We start from the raw sequence: 14,858 nt of genomic DNA on the forward strand, positions 1-14,858 counted from the left end.
ACTGACCCAGGAAGCCAGCTCAGAGGAGCAGGAAGTAAGTGTCTGGACACCCTTGCATGCAGCCAAATACAGTAGTAATTTTTTTTTCTGCCCAAGTAATACTTTTTACCCAAAAATATACCAGTGACTTGCCATTTTAATACTCAAAAAAATTAATAAGGACCCTAAACATATGTGGATGTCCTGAAAATAAATCACTGAGCTCAGCTGTGAGCAGAATTGCTTGTCTGCATTAAAAACATTTTTCTTTTGTAAGTTTGGTTATACATTTCATGCCTGGATGCAGGACTGATAACGTGGCTCTATTCCTGTCCCATCGGCACAGCTGGATCCCCATTCCTTTCAACTGTAAATATCCGTTAAAAAGAACATCTGCGACATAGAAATCAAAACACTGTGGCCATAAATAGCAGCAGGAGGGGAGGCTTGTTAGACTAGCATGATTGTGTGGAAAATAATCAGAGCCAAAACAAAGCAAGGGGTTTAATGGGAAAGTGAAGCATCAAGCAGGAATGAGATTGAGGGCTTTCAAAGGGTGGAGATTCTGTCTTTAGAAAGGCAGGTAAAATAATAGCACTTAAAAAAGCACTAAGATGAGGTCTAAAAGGAATATGGTTGTGATCACAAACCCAGTCCCAGATAAGGCACTGGATGGTGCTTGCTGGGCTCTCAGTCAGTCACCGACCTCCCCTGGGAACACATGGTCCCTTATGCAAGAACCTGCTCAGTAACCAAGAGACTGTTCAGGTGGCAGAGGAACTCCACCAATGCAGGGCTAATAGCACAGGAGGGCTCAAGGAAGTGCAAGCAGTTTCATAATTCTTACCAAGTCTCTTCTACAACTTCCCCACTGCTCACAGATCATACTGAGAAGGCACACCTTGTGCAGCCAATAGGTTTGAAGGATTTTTTTTCTTGTGAATACCAAAATATATTGCATAAGCCAGCTTAGCTGTGCAGCTAGATTGTATGTGTCTCTATGAGCTTCTGAAGTCTATTCATGGAGGATAGTCATCCATCAACAACTTTTAGTGCTCCCCCATCAGACAAATATTGGCTTGAGTAGAGCTAGGCCAAATATGAAACTAGACAGTGCCCTGCAATCCCGACTGGCTGCACCTCCCTGCTGCTTTGGCCCAGCTCTGCCACTAGAAAATGCTGATGTGCACAGAGCAAATAGCAGTAGGAATGTATAGATGCAATCTATGCTTTCTATTAAAAGCCAGCATAAATATTCAATTTTGGGAAAGTAGAAATATGGATGTCAGTGCTGACATCACAATTTGTGCAGAATATAGCAGCAGAAAAGTCTCAATCAGGTCCAAAAGGATTTGCCCTTTCCCAAATGCAATCTACTCATCTACACTCCAGTGTTTTCCTAAAGCTGACCCATATTCAGATGGACTTGGACCTTCTTAAAAAGTCTTTCAAAAGAAGCTGAGTACCCAGACACTGCTGAGGACCTGACCACTAACCTCTCCCTGTATCACCCACATTCTGAGGTTTAAGTCTATAGCTGGGACAAGTCACCCAGTGGAGTGTAACACATGAGGAGAGAGGCTGGAGGGGGTCTTGATATGGCAGTCTGTCAGCTGAGCCCTCCAAGGACACATGCCCATGTTCCCTTTGGACAATGATGTCTGTAGAGTTCATTAGTGTAATTTTTCCGCATTCTAATTTCATTTATCTTATAGTACGTGATTATAATGTCATACTCATGCACAATCATCAGCCACAAAAAGCACCTTCTTTGGGAGTATCTGCCATTCAGGAGCTATCCCAATAGCTCAGAGGATAATTGGTCTGGCCGATGGCCCTACCACCCTGGTGCCAAGCAGTGTTACAAAGTGGAATTTTAGGATCAGCGCTTCATATTTCAGTTACTGCAAACATTTGGGTTTAGGGAAACTCAAAGTAAACATTGGCTTTAACTTTCCACTAGTCAATATTTACTTCTTCTGTCAATAAACCCTGATGTTCATTTTACCAGAAGCATATACTTGTTTGAACAACATAGATTCTTTTCCCAAACATATGTCAGCACTAATAGGAGGCAAAACACTCAGCTCATTAACATATGCACTGCCTTCAACAACCAGACTGGCAAAGCAAGAAGGATGGGCATTTCTGGAGAAATACTCTAAAAACCACACTGAACATGAGCATTGATCAAAGGTGAGCAAAACTTCAACACCTTCCTACCACTTCTGAACCACTGAAAACAAAACTGTGTCATGGGAACTCCTCTTTTGGACACATCCCAATTTTTCATTTGTGCACATCAGCCTTCTATAGACCTAGGATGCAGGATGCAGCTGAGAAAGGCAAATATGTTCTTTGGCATCCTTGGGAGAGAAGACACCTTTCCCAGGATCACTGAATGACTACAGTCATGCTTCCATGGGTGGTGTCCACTCTGCCTTGTGATGCCCACAGCTGTGGGCTGGTGCCAACTTCAGTTGCCACTATGGAAATCCCCCTTCCCAGGTTACATCCTGGAAGTGTTGGGTGGGAGGTGTTGCTGGAGGCCTCTACCCCAAGTCCCGCTCAGAGCACTTGTCCATTTCCAACTCTAGGGAAAGTCAGTGAGAGCTTTCTCAAGTCCAGTCCTGAACACCCAGTCCTGTGCTACACTTCCCTATTCTTTGTGCTATGTGAGTGGCACTGGCTCTTCTTCAACCCCAGTCACACTGATGCAAGGAGACAAACCACCCACAGCGGCATTCCTGCTCCTGTGGTCTTGGCTTCTGCCTGCCTGAGCTCCCTGACACAGCTCACGCAGGGCCAGAGGTGCCAGGGTGAGGGAGATGACAGGTCTTTGGGTACGGGAGTAGACAACAGCAGCCCAGCTTAGACCTGTTTACATTTCTACAGCAGTGGGCCCTTGATGGTGGGTTATATTAAAGATCCTTAACTTTCAGAAGTCAAATGCCTAAACAGACAAATAGCAGAGTGCTTTTCTCCTGAAGGGATGTTTTCCAAATGCTGCAATGAGATCCAAATTTGTAACAAGAAATTTAGGGGAATCCTGACCTGAATCCTGAAGGACTGAGCTCACAAATCCCTTTGACAAAACAGAAAGGCTGCTCAGAAACAGAGAAAATCCAAAGAAGATCTTTGTAGAACAGATAGTGTTTTTTATGGATTAAAACAAAAATGTGCAGCAACAACTAGAGGCAGAGTGGAGAAGGGCAATGTGTCCAGGTGCCAGCATACATGTTCCTATGCAGATGCAACTGCCATTTCTGAACAGCAGTACTCAGGTTCTGCTGTCTTTTCAGTGAGCTGCCACTATAAAAGGCCAAAATTAGGATCAAGTATGTGTCTCTAAGACATTACCATGGGCAATAAGATTGCTTACACAAACACAGGGAAGTTTGGTTTTCCAATAGATTGGTCTTTCGTAAAGAGACAGGAAGAATTTGACTCACAACGTCATTTATAAAGCCAGCACTCCAAGATGAAGCTTCATTAAATAAACCAGTCCTCTTTATGTCTACTACTAATAATTTTTCTTAAAGAGGCTTGTTACAGATTCAAGCAAAGGTTGCAGACTCCAACTGTGTTATTGTGTTCTTTAATCAGTTCTTATAAGGAGCAGAGCACAGAAAGCAGCAATGCAGAGACAGAAGGTTGGATATGTTCCAGAGCAAGAGCTTTGCTCTAATAACTCTATTTGCTCCATTAAGAGGAGGGACGTCTCTGTGGAAAGTTTCCACCATGGGTTGAAAGAAAAAAGCGTAGCTCTCTGGCAGCACCTGACTAGCAGGATTAAGGGTCATAGACAAATTTTGGGGATCAACAACTTAAGTTGCATCCGGAAACCTGGGAAAGTGAAATGACACTGCGGCTCAGAGCACTAATCAGATAGTACTTTACTAAAGGAAGAGAGATAGCAGGATTAATTGCTTCTTTTTGAATACATGGCTGTAACTGTTTCTGATCTTCATCTGTGGTTTCAGTCTGAGAGACTTCTCAGACTTTGCTATTCTTTGGGTCTGGTGACCTCCTTGGCCCAAGGCTACATTCCCAGTCATTCTTGCCCCACACAATTAGTCTCTTCCCAACTTGTATATCTTTGTACCCTGATTTTCCTTCTTTTGTTTGGCCTTGCACCTCCCTGGAAACGTAGTTCTTCCAAACAGCATTGAAATATGGCATTTTGACTGTGTTGGTTTAGATCATGCTTGATTAGGAATGTGCTGGTACATTTTGGCCAAGGTTTTGGTCCGCTTTGTGCCCTTCCTCCTGAGAGGTACCACCTGAACTCCCTCCCTCTGGAGCACCCTGTGGAAACTTGCTGTCCTCCTGCACCTCAGGGTCTTCAGCTTAGCTGCTGTAAGGCCTGGCAGTTGGGTTCCTTCAGGAGAAAGCTCTCCGTGGGCTGCACTTCTGCTCTGTCCTCATAATGTCACCTGGAGGTAGTGCTTTGGGCAGACATGTGCAAGAGCTGTCCTGCAGACACAAAGTGGGCCATGGAAGAGCTGCAAAGGGGTTCTTACTTCAGTTTCTTGTTATTCCTTGTGTGGGGAAACCCATTCCTGCAGTGCTGCTTGAGGAGGATTGCCAAGGTCTATAGTTGTGGCCAGCTATAGCACAAGAGGCACAAACTGAAACACTGACGCTTCCTTCTGAACAGGAGGAAAAACCTCTTCACTGTGATAGTAACAGAGCATGGAATAGCTTGCCCAGAGATGTTGTGGAGTCTCTGTGCTTGGAGATACTCAAAAACCATCTGGACAGGGTCCTGGGCAAGGTGCTCTGGGTGACCCTGATTGAGTTGCGGGGCTGGACTAGAAGATCTCAAGATCGCTTCCAACCTCAGCCCTCCTGTGATACTGACTGTAACCTGCTAAATCGACGTGCTGAGGAGCCCTGGATTTACCCAGGAGAGATTTTCTTTGCATTTCTGGAGAAGTGTGTGCTTGATCCCATTGAACATTCCTGCTTTGTACTGCCATCCACAGGAGCTGTTTCCCTCCTGTTTCATCTCTTAATGCCTCTATGTAGCTAACAAGGGTTGTTTGAAAACAAAAGCCAAAATTGGTCACTCAGAAGATAAAAGCAGCCAGCAGCAGAATAAAAGTTCTGGAGAAAATACAGATGAGGCGTGGGGGAAAGTTTGTGAAGAAAAGTAATGCAGAAAACTGAAGACTCGCAGCTGGGAAACATGTGGGCCACTGACAAAATTAAGACAATGAAAGATCAAAGCAACGTCCTTAACATAGTAATGGTACTGGGGCAGGGAGTGATAGCTGCAAAACTGCAGGTGCTGAAAATAAAGGAGCCACGGCCCAATCCAGATACAGTAGTGGGTGTAACGAGGTACTTCAGTTGCCTGCCGACCCAGCCCATCAGTTACTGGGTTGTCCCAAGTTCAGAGCTTCTGACTGCCACCTTCTCAGCTGGTGCAGGACAGGTAGATACTCCTGTGTTGCAGGCGGTAGCATCACTGCTTGCATAACACCCACCATTGTGAAATGAGACCCTGTAGGAAAGCAGAAGCAGCGAGATTTAATGTGCATCTGTTCAACATTTAAATTAAAGCCCAGGCAAGTTTAGTAAAAATCTTTCTTCTGCTGTGAAAAGCAGGGGCTGCCTGAGATTGAGAGGGAGGGTCAGAATATTTTTTTCTTCTTATTTGGGAGATGAGTTTCTTTGATCTCAGGCTGAGACCTATGAGCCATGCCAACTCCCTGAAGTCAACAGCAAAGAAGCTGAACACCCTCATCTCTTCTCCTTGTGTTTAGCACTCATCACACACGACAACAGATGAGAAGAGTCTATCCTCCCTCCCTGCTCAGTACTGCTCCACTGGGATGGCAGCTCTCCTTTGCACGTGTTCCCACTAGGATAAGTGAGCATGTGGATATTTACATTCTTTTTTCCTTTTAATGTGCTGCTCTATTTAACCAGCACAATAAGAAAGTCTGCTACAGGTGTGGTAGATGAAAAGCACGACCAACTGCCCATTTCGGCAAAGAAAGCCCCAGCACGCTGCACTGGCCAGCTCCCACGTGCGGATCAGCTTGACTGCGTTAACCACAGCCAGCTCTGCCATCCTTCTTTCCCCACTGACTTGGTGTTTTCTACCTCCGTCCAACCACGCAGCAGCCAGGATGTTGCAGTGAGCTGCAGAGGAAAGTGCAGCCCTCCCACATCAACCAGATACGGGTCACAGCCCTGGGGAAGCCACAGCCTGGCTGGGGTGCAAGCAAGCTGGTGACAGGGAGCCTGCATACAGAGGATGGGGTAGACTTTGTGCCTCTAGGAAACGAAAGACTTCATATCCTAAATGGCCACATTTATTGTGACCTCTTTGCCTAGATTTCCAAACTCCAGGACAGCTAATTGCGCCTCATTTTTAGGAAGCTTTGGGCTTTTCCAAAGGTTTTGGACATCTGTCTGATTGCAATGAGTTGCAGAAGGGTTCCCGTTGCAGGGAGAGCTTTGAAGCTGTGGGACTGCAGGAAGCTGCAGGAAGCAGATGGATTTAACTGACAAATTGAGGCTCATGCAGTTTTCATTTAATTAACTTTTAATTGGCAAATTTGGGGCTCATGCATTTTTAGTATAATTAGCTGCCTAAATTAGCTTTTAACAGAGATTTAAATTTAGTACCATGCTTTTTATATCTCATGTCTGGTTTTATACAGTATCCGTGTTGTGATTCTTTCTAAGCCAAAAGCTTTAACTCTATCAGTCCAAAATATAAGGAACTTCAGTATCTGCTGCAGGGACCCAGGATGGAGAAATCAAATGCACAGTTCCACAAGGATTGTCCTTAGTTTTCCTAGCTATGTGGGATTTCCAGTCTTTTACCAATGTCAGATCAAAGGAAGACCAGCAAATAAAGCTTCTCTGGAAGGCATGTGCACATTCCCTGACACAGGGCATATGAGCTTTGTGCAGACTGTAGAGGTGCCAGGTGCCGCAACAGACTCCCAAGCCATGGAAGTCGCTACCACAGGTTATTGTAAAAGCAAGAGCATAGCATAGTTCAGAAAATGCTAGGAAATGTATATGGATAATAAGACCTTCCATAATGAGTCTTTCCAAACTCAGGAACTAAAACTGTAACATGCAGTTAGGAAGACCCATCCCTGTGGACCTGATCTCTCCCAGGGATGGGAGAGACCTGTCTTTCCTTCCAAACTTAATCTTCTTTTGCAGCGTCATACACCAGCTCTGCCTGGGGATGGCTCTTAAACTGCACCTATTTGTGAGCTTGAGTGTACTTGGGCAGTAAGTTTGTACTGGGAAGTTATCACCCTTGTTATCAGGGTTAGCTAAAGGAAATCTCTGCTGGGAAGGGCTGTGTGAACCTTGGCATGTGGCTGCATCTGCAGCAAATGCAGCCTGACACACAGGCTTGGGCACACTGGGGTTAAGCCCGATTGAGCAAGGATCATAATATATACATCATCTTTTTCCTCAGAAAGAATAAAATCTACATTTTTCTTCTCTTTGGTAAGTTTTGTATTAATAGCACAAGAAACATTTTGCAGAGGAATGACCTTTATCTAAACAGAACAAGGAAGGCATTGTTGGGTCTCCATTCTTTCCTGGTTAAAAAAAAAGGTCAAAAAATATTTTAAGAACTGCTGAAAGAATGGAAATGTGGGTAAGTGGAAATTCAAGTGAAGTAAGAAACAATACTGTAGATTAGGTCATTCCCAACAAGAACAGGCAGAAAATTACAGGGATTTAAGTGGTCTTCACTCTGGTTTTCTCTCTTTTACCAGGAAAGGGAGGTGGAGATCACCCTGGAAATACCTTCCTTCGTGGCTTTGCAACTACCCTCTCTCCCTTATTGCAGAATCACAGATTTTGACTGATTTCAGCTGGTCAAATACAAGAAATAAATATATAAAGAAGCCATCAAATCCAGCTAGTTCCAAACAAAGCGATCAGTGCTGCACGTCTTTGTGCTCCCACCATTCTGTGGAGTCTTTATAACAGCCTGGAGGAGTGACCTGGCCCTGCAGTCTGCATCCATTTACCCAGCTCTGCAACAGTGGGCAAACTGAGGCTGGCTGGCCCTGGGGTTGCTCTCAGGAGGGAGGCTGAAATCCCCCTCCGGGAAGAGAGTGAATAAAGCAACAGGATGAGCTCTCTGACCACCCCTGCAATCCCAGAGGAGCTCCCCTGGCAGGGAGAACCTGAGCACTCATGGCATGGTCCTGTGTGCTTGCCACTAGCGGCAGAGGGGCTTTTCAGCTGGATGGTTCCTCCAGGCTGAGGCACATCCCCAGGTGATGTCGTTCATGATGGACCAGCACAGTCCTGGTCTTTGGGAGATGCAGACAAGCCTCTTCCCACTGGCCTGGGAACCTCAGGGACTTCACCCCCTTTGTGTTAATGATTTCATAATTCCACTGGTCTCCAGTTATCATCTGCCCCCAGCACTCTCTGCAGGATTTAGGCTCATGCACATCCAACAATTAAAAAGCAGCTGCCCGAAAACCACCTATGCAAAAATTTTCCCAGGGGAAAATCTTGATTTGCACGAAGTGAAAAACCCCTAAATCCTGGAAGAAGTCAAATTTCTGCAGAAATGTTGAAGAATTTTGAGAGGAGGAGGAAAAATGAGGGAGGAAACATTTTTCCACTGACACTTTGACCAAAGCAAAAAAGATACGTAATTTTGATCATGATCTTCAAAAATTTCCACCAGATTTTCTGCCCCCTTTTAAAAAGCATTTTGTGGGGCCCTTAGGTTTATGTGTTTACAACTGCTCCAGCAGGATGGTTCTGGGGTCTGCAACTGAAATCTGACAGGAAGCAAAACTTGCAGAGCAGAGGGATGGGCTCTGAACACCATTTGTCCTTGGAGAGGTTGATTTTGTCAGAAGACGTGCAGCTATTCTTAGGCAAACCCAAGAGAACAGCCTTCCCCCACTTAAAATTCACGACTGTCAGAATGGGAAGATGCACATAAGTTCACCAAAAAGCCGTTGCACTATTTCTCCATGTAAATAGTCAACCGACTTCATTATTGAGTCAGTTGAGGCTTGGGTCTTCAGCTAGACAAGCAAGGACAACAGAGAGGGAGCTGTGGATGGGTGGCTGCAATGAAAATGCACTAAGACATATGAAATCCAAGGATAAACACAAGCAAAGCAGAGATCTGTTGGTTTGGTCATCCAGATGGGGCTACAACACAAAATGTTCCTCCACCTGGCATATGAGCTAAGTAAAGCTGGATTCTCCTGGTTACAACCTAAACTGCCATTTTCCCTTGCTCTTCTCCCATGTGTTCCCCTCCTTGTTTCAGAAAAGCCCTCCTCTGAGGGAGTGATCTGCAAGTTCATTCCAGCAGCCACCGGCATTTCCTGCCAGGTGTCCTGGACTGTTGCAACTCTTCTAACTTCTTCCTCTCAACTTACCAGAGCTTGCTGGGTGACTTTAGAAGCTCCCAGCTCTCTAGCCAATCTCAGACTTCAGTATTCAAGAGTTCACCTGTCTTTTTAATCTACAGAGAGACAAATCTGGGGTTCAGTGAGCCAGAGAGCAGAGAGGTAGGACATAGTATGAATGGAAACCTTGGCTTAAGTGAAGATGAGAAATATCACATCCATAGCTTGGTAGGACTGCGGCGAGGGCTGCAGTTTACCCCAGTAGTGGGGAAACAAGAGGAAGAGTGCTGGAGCAAGGCTGGAATATGTGAGAATTCATCCTCAGCAAGGAGGAGTGAGGAGAGCTCCAGTTGTTTGCAGGGAACCTTTGCACCTGGCCAGCTTAATAAATCTGTCTCAGACATAGCAGCTGCCAACTGCTATAGCAGCAGGATAGTTCCTGTCATGCCTTTTGCACATTCTGTCTAGAAGAAATGTGTCCAAAAGTATTAAAGCAGGGTCACATTTTAGGAATTGATCACATCCTGAGCCTTCCGCCTTGCAGTGAGTCAGCATCAAATACCCAAAGGGATATTTCCTACAAGCTACTAAGGGAAATAAACTGCCAGGTTAAGATGCCCTGTTTATCACATTGGGGGAGAGACTTCTGTGCTTCCTACATGATTTCAAATAAATTAGAAGCCCACCTGTTGTGCTTGGTTCTGAGACATTAATTACTCCCAAAGTGAGTGACAAGTTTTTACAATAAAGCAATTATCAAGTTAATAATAAAGACAAAGGTTGGACCTTTGATAACAGCAAACTGCTACAACTCCAGGCCTGCACCTGGGCATCCCAGCAGTTCCCTCCAGACATTCATCCCAAGGGCTCCAGAAGAATGATGCAGTTTAAAGAATAATAATGACACCATGCTTGACCACGCTAAGAAGCATCCAGGGATGGGCTCCCACAGACATAAAATAATAGCACTTTTGGAATTAGCAGTGTGTTTTGTTGGGAAAACAGAGGGGACTGAAGTCTGAAGCACCAGGAATCTTTTGCTTTTTTGAGAAAATAACTGTTTGTCTCAGTGGGAATTTTGACCTTAGTCAACCTTGCAGTGTCTGCCCCAGAGATGCCCACAGCAGATGCTGCTGTTTCCCTGAGGCTAAAACCCCATAAAGCGCCAGAAAGCTCTGGACAGGAGGGCACAGTACTGCCACAGGGTGAATGTGAGTAACCAGCAGAGCTGCATGGACATGACTGGTGTGAGGTAGGACAGTGGCTCTCTGAAATACTGGGAGCCTCTGGAACTCAATCCAGACACAGGCACTGCCTTCAAAGTCCATGCTTGGGATGGGTCTCATGCAGGATCTAGGCAGACACATAGGCAAGAAACAAGCCTGTTCATCAGGGACTTTTCCATATTTGAATATGTCAACAAGTTGCTCATTTTTTAACCTATAAACCTGGGGTCAGTTTAATTGAGAGAAAAGCTCCTTTTGCTGCAGTGATGAATAGTGATAAATAAAAATCTGCATACAGGAGAAGCTGATTAACCTCAAGGTAAGGCTTTCCTCTGAAAAGCTGGCCCGAGCATCTTCACATACATTTCATCACCCTCTTTTCTTTGCCTTTGTATTTCCAAAGCTTATCTCTAAGGCTACTTTAGATGTCTTCTTTAAAAAACAAAAGGTGACAGAAGACGAGATCCTTTTCTAACCACCTGATTTTTATCCTTTTTTAAAAAATAGCAAAAACTACAGCTAGTGATAGAAGTTGCTACAGTATATCCAAGAAGCTGGATATATAATAGCATATGGTATTATGGTATCTGCATATTCTTGCATATTGTGCATCTGAGAAGTGTGTTGATTTAGCGATGAAATGAAAATTAACTGATTTCGAGGGAAGAAAGGACAAGCCTAACTTTTTCAAGGAGCACTCATTAGCAGGAGTATAGGACCACACAGGGCCAAGAAAAAACCTTTCCCGGCCTGCTCTAAGCTGTCCAGAATATTATGCAGGAGAACCCCCCATAGCATACAATATTCCCTTCCACTCTGGTTTGTGTTCATTTGAATTGCTGGTTTTCTGAATGTTCCTGCAGCTGCATCACATCAGGGAGCAAAACAACAAGGAGAGGTTTCTGAAATGTCCATATATTCCTGACACTTCTAAAAATACACAGTTCTGCAGAGACAAACCTCAGCTTCACCGAACTGAATGTTTCCGTAGTGGCTTGAGTGTTTTTTGGTGGCTATGTCATTGCTAAGAACGCAGATATTCACGTGGAGGCAAAGGACTTTTTTCCCACATAGCTAATGGCCAAGGAAAATGATGAATCAGGGCTTTGGATGATTTATCTGTTTCAGTCACCCCTTAACTGTATTTTCTATTTCTAGCATTCGCTGTCATTCAGGAAAATCTTTTTGGTATCAACAGCCACCATGACTCATTCTCTGGCTTTTCCAGCTGTTATGAATAAGATTTTTGCTATGATACAGATTTTGGCACTCTCTCTATTAAAGACTAGTTGTCTGGGACTGGTATCACTACTTTGGAGAGAGAATGCTTAATTTCTTATGACCAAGTCCTAATGTTTGCGGTCTTCATCATACTGTCATTATTAGCATGTCTTTTTAAATGAAGGAATTTAAACAATCTTGAGAGCAGAAGCAATAATGTTTTTAGCTTTTATTTAGCTCTCTATTACCTGCCCATGTTCTCCATCAACCAGAGAATCTCTTCCTTTTATTTGAGAGGCTGGTTGAAACCAACACCCTTGGAAGTTAATAGCAAAACTTTCTTTGAGGAGAAGCCAGTGTTTCACACCTCAGACTTCATATGCTCTTACCTTCCTGAGATGTTTCTGTGTTAGGAAGCCTGACAGTCAGGTCTGTGAGAGTCATCAAAAACATCAGAACTACCCCGAACAGCAGAATAATCGCAGATCCACACTAGAAGGAAACCACATGGCTGTAAAGCAGAGTTAGACGTTATGTGCAGCTCACCCTCTTCACAGACAGCTTCATCCTCATGTACTGCAAGGTTCTCCGTAGTTTAGAGCTCTGCACTAGATCCCTGGGCATGTTCCCACTGCCATGCCCCTCGAGTTTGCTTGTGTCCCCACTTTGCCTATGTTCCCAGACCATCAGTCTGCTCTCTACAGCTGCCATCCCGGGAGGGAATGGCATGCGTTAAAAAGGCCTGGATATTTCAGAGGTCTGTATCCTGGAGTCCACTCCCAACTATGGCCTCTTTCATACAGAAATCTCCTTCTCCAACAAAACACACACTGCTCCTCACTTCTTCAATTAAAAAGGGCTCCCATCTCTTAGTCCTTGTCCCACCCACAGCTCAAGCCATAGTATTTGATGTAGATGACAGATTCTGTCCCATAGCCATGAGACAGGTTTCTCACTGGCTTTGAGGACATTCAAGCTCTGGGAAAAGCAGTCATAAATTTCGTATAGCTGAAAGTCAATGGAGCCAAATCTGCCTGAGACAGGCAATTCCCATCTCAAACAGATCCTGTGGAAAAAAAAGTCAAATTCAGTCTAGCAGCAGCTCCCAGTTTGAAAGGTTGGAAAGTCTAAGTTGCAATGCAGCAGAGATCATCCCTTCCCTGTCACACAGTCCCAGAGATTGTTTTTGATCCCATCTTCCCCATGTCCAGACTCGGTCAATCGTGTCCAGTGCCTGCTCAGACTCACGTAGCTGAGGCCAGGAAAGGTCTGTGGATCCAGATGGCACCTTGGGAGTTACTAGCTGGAGAACGAGGTCCATCTCTCAGTGCCGATGGGCTAGACAGGAGACTGTGGACCTTGCCAGGGATAGTGGTTTAGCCACACAGCTGATGGTCCTCATAGTCCTGTGAGCAACCTGCAAGAGCTCTTGAGCAGATGCCACCTGCCTGCTAACATGTTGTAAGGTAAAGGGTGCCATACTCACTTCATGCAGTGTGAGGCTGAGGAAATACCTTCTTTTCACAGGCAGGCTGGCGTGCTGCAATCCTTCCTCGATGCTGCAGGAAAGATCCCTCTTCTTATTCCTGCTGAAACTCTCCTAAATCACAAGCCAGCTCCTCTGCAGGGCTGTGGTGATACATCAGTGTATCCGTCAAGATACGGCCTGCACAAGGGGATAGGGTCATGGATGATGGATGCCCACATTTCCTCCTGCCCACCCACAGCCTGCAGTGCCTGTAAATACAGGCACAGTGGTCAGAAACAAAACATCAAATGCAGGTCTGCAGGAAACCTTTCTTGCCAGCTTGGGCAGCTTCTTGTGTTTTTCTTTACCATAGCTTCCAGCCAGATATATCTCCCTCAGCATGGAAATACAACCGAATAAACCAACCTGACCTTGGTAACGTAGCCAAAAATCTCCCAAAGTCTTTTCCCACTTGCAGGCACAAGTGATGAAAATCCTCAGCAGTCATGCAACAATATTGGAACAGCAAAGTGCAATGAGCATAGAAAAGCTCACTGCAAGAGTATTTCAACAGGCAGAATGATTTTATTTTAAGTAAAACTGACTTCATGTGTTCTCTCACACCCACAAACTCACAAGCACCAAGAAGCGGGTGCCTAATGGTCTGTCCAGGCTCACTTGCAGAGTACAAGGAATATCAACTATCGAGGCCCTGTCACATCTTTCTTTTTTCTTTTTTTTTTTTTCTTAAATTGGCAGTCACATGCAAGGTTTTGGATGGGCCTCTCATATGCTTTAGGAGCTGACAGTAATTAACATTGTGGGGTGGCATGTTAGAGTTTCTAAACATGGAAATGCCTCTTCCTGTTTGTATCACTTTTGCCCAGGGAAATACAATTTTGTGTTGATTGCCAATAGCTAATAAGACAAATAAATAAATAAATAAATAAATAAATAAATAAATAAGATTCAGAGCAGGAAAGCAATACTGACTTGGGTGATTTATATATTCTTCTGATGGAACCAAATTAACAAGGCCCTATGAGCAGACAATCTGCTCAAACTGAAGAGAGGCAATATTCTCCCACTCAAATCAGACTGACTCCAGATGTCATCTTGGCAGAAAAGATGCTGCCATATCAAGTTTAAACACTTGTTGGGCTTTCGAAGAAACCGATGTGTCAGATTGGATCAGGGTTTCATCCCTCTCAGGGTCTTCAACCCACGGCTGATGTCTGTGGAGAGTTTGAGGCTACAGCTCTGATCTGATAGCATCTCTGATATCTCCAGAATTTTTCCTGGCTGGACTGGCTGGACTGCAAAGGGCATTGACTGGGGTGAACTGGGCATGCTGGTGATGACGTGTGTTTGTAGGATGCGTTAGGTACAGGTGGCCTCTGCACCTGTACCAGCTGTTTGGATGCTGCAGGGGCGGTGCACACAAGACAGCTGTGGCTTGGCAGAAGGGGCAAAGCCACCCAAACAGATCTGAATGATTCCAAATCACTCCTTCATTTAGAGCAGCAAGACAAGCCTGAAAGCGTGACCTGTGACAAAGACTCTCCTTGTGCAGGGAGGCCATTT

Source organism: Tinamus guttatus, unplaced genomic scaffold (assembly GCF_059628265.1).
Source record: "Tinamus guttatus ecotype Peru unplaced genomic scaffold, ASM5962826v1 Tinamus_guttatus_pri_ptg000297l, whole genome shotgun sequence".
NCBI classification, from domain to species: domain Eukaryota; kingdom Metazoa; phylum Chordata; class Aves; order Tinamiformes; family Tinamidae; genus Tinamus; species Tinamus guttatus.